The 2634-nt window shown below is 44.0% G+C and overlaps 1 protein-coding gene across 1 annotated transcript in view; it reads right to left on the bottom strand.

Moving 5' to 3' along the window:
* Nucleotides 1–2634, bottom strand: part of LRBA (LPS responsive beige-like anchor protein) — a 752417-nt gene that overhangs the window by 614806 nt on the left and 134977 nt on the right. The gene's annotated exons all lie outside the window — the stretch shown is intronic.

The following is a 2634-nucleotide window of genomic DNA, read 5'->3' as shown; positions in this document are numbered from 1 at the left end:
TCGTGACCCACAGGTTGAGAACCACTGCTCTAGTGCCTCCCCTTCCTATCGCGTGTACACCCCTGGCTTGTTCCCTTCCTCTCATGCATATGCCTCCTGTACGCATGTGGTTACCTGTAATTAGGGGGGCTTGCCCAACCCGAGTATATCTAAGCCTTGGTTAGAAATATATTTGGTCTCTCTGCACGGACCTGGCTGCTGAAATCATGGCCCTCCCAGAGGTGAGCACTCCCATGCTTTATCTTGTCTGATGTCTCTTTAATTTTACCCCTCAATTATAGAACCACCCCTTGGACTCATTTGATTGTGGAGGCTGGTGCCCCACAAGTTGTCCAAAAGGAATTAGAGGCCTACTAAAACTACTTTCAATACTAATTTCAGGACTAGCATTTTAATACGGTTTTGAGTTTACTCCAGTATATCATCTAGTTTTAATCAGACAATTATCAATGAATTGTTTAGAAACAATATGACAATCATAGATTAAATAGAAAAATGTTAGCAGCAGCCCAAATCAAGCAATAGAAATGGCTAAGTATATTAAAGCCTTGACAATGACTTAAAGTAGGTATACTCAGTTTCGAAGAGTCAAGATGTGTACAGCAAAAGGACTGGGGTAAAAACCCTCAATGTGCTAGGGTTCCTGACTGACCTAGTTTGCTGTGAGCATACAGCTTCATGAAGGGGAGAAACAATAATAAAAGTAGGTTGTCAACTAATAATTGAAGGACGTGAGACAGCAATAAGTCTGATCAACTTCCCAACAGGAAGATTATAATTCACTGGTCAATCTTGAAGACCTTTTCAACTGAACAGTAGCTATGGTCATGCGCCAATCTCCATAACTTTTAGAGATGTCCCAAAGAGGGTAACAAAGTGACCTATGGCCTCCTCAAGGCTCTAAGACATTCCACCAGGAAAAAAGAGCATGGCTGGCAACCAGCCTCCTCCTCCCATCAGGTTTTCTACTGGCCCGCAATGCCGACAGAGAATCTGCAAAAGTGAAAAGAAATTAGCTGAGCATCTGCCATGAAAACTTTAGATGGTCGATGTAACAACGATGAGAAATACAACTTTCCTCTAGTTCCTAAATGTTTTCTCCCCGCTCCCACTACCATGACTCGAATTCAACCTTGCAAGTCTGGCTGGACCAGAGGATGTACACTGGTACAGATAGGAACTGAAAATACAGGGAATCCAGGGCGGATGAGCCCTATAGGACCAGTGGTGTGAGTGGCGAAACAGGGAGGGTAAAGGGAGAATGGGTAGGAAAGAGGGAACTGATTACAAGGAACTATATGTGACCTCCTCCCTGGGAGACAGACAACCGAAAAGTGGGTGAAGGGAGACGTTGGGCAGGGCAAGATATGACAAAATACCAATTTATAAACTATCGAGGGCTCATGAGGGAGGGGGGAGCAGGGAGGGAAGGGAAAAATGAGGACCTAATGTTGGGGGTTTAAGTGGAGAGAAAATGTTTTGAGAATGATGTACAGATGCGCTTTACACAACTGATGTGTGTATGGATTGTGATAACAGTTGTATGAACCCCTAATAAAAGGTTTAAAAAAAAAAAGAAAACTTTAGATGGGGTCATATATACAAAAAAAAAAAATCTTATGAAGAGTAGTTTGCTCATACTGCATTCCTTTTTAAAAAAAGTATTCTTCTTACCTAAAGATAATCTACCTCGGTGCTCCAAGACATGAATGCAACATACCGGCACGAAGCAGGGAACCAATAAAGAGGTCTGCGAGGCCGGCCCCAATTCCAACTAAGAATTCACTTCAGAGGACAGCACTGAAGCTACAGCTCAGGGAAAGGGACATGTCTGATCAGAGCACACAGGAGCAAATAAAGGGAGACGAAAGTGTGGAGCATATCCTGCCCCAAAAGCCCTGAGGGCCATATCCCTGCTCAGCCAGTCAATGCACAGAGAGGACCAGAGGGCCAGCTTCACTATGAGACTCAACATCCCTCACTGACCCAAAGCCCTATGGGGGACAACACTGGAGACACAGTGTGGGAATTGTGCCCTATCTGATCCCACCACACTGAGGCAAAACACTAAGGGCATGCAACAGAACAGCAAGGGGAGCAGAGCAAGAAGTCCCGAGGGAATACCAGAACAGACTTTGGGGCCAGGGTGTGGCACCACATCAAACTCAACCGGAACACACTCCTAAAGGTCAAAAAACAGACCTTGAACGATTTACAGGCTTTCCTTTTCTTTTCTTTTTCTGGTCCTTGGTTTTTTGCTTGTTTTCTTTTGTTGCTTTGTTTTCTTCTATCTTGGTTTTTGTACATATTATTATCTCTGCAGGTCTATCTACATAAGATAGGCGGGATAAACAATCTGGTGGAGAAAATAACTGGACCGGTGGTTCTGGGGGTACATGGGAGAGGGGAAGGCAGGGGAAAGAAAGTGGGTGTTAACAAACCCAGGGACAAGGGAACAACAAGTGATCCAAAATCAAAGGCAAGGAGGATATAGGAGGCCTGGTAGGGCTTGATCAAGGGCAATGTAACTGAGAGGAATTATTGAAACCCAAATGAAGGCTGAACATGATAGTAGGACATGAGAAAAGTAAAAAGAAATAGAGGAAAGATATAGGAGGCAAAGGGCATTTATAA

This window comes from Echinops telfairi, unplaced genomic scaffold (genome assembly GCF_000313985.2).
Source record: "Echinops telfairi isolate 266 unplaced genomic scaffold, ASM31398v2 ScPeMD7_5868;HRSCAF=6743_1, whole genome shotgun sequence".
NCBI lineage: Eukaryota > Metazoa > Chordata > Mammalia > Afrosoricida > Tenrecidae > Echinops > Echinops telfairi.
The sequence above is the reverse complement of the archived record's forward strand: the minus strand, read 5'-3'. Positions and strand labels throughout refer to the sequence as shown.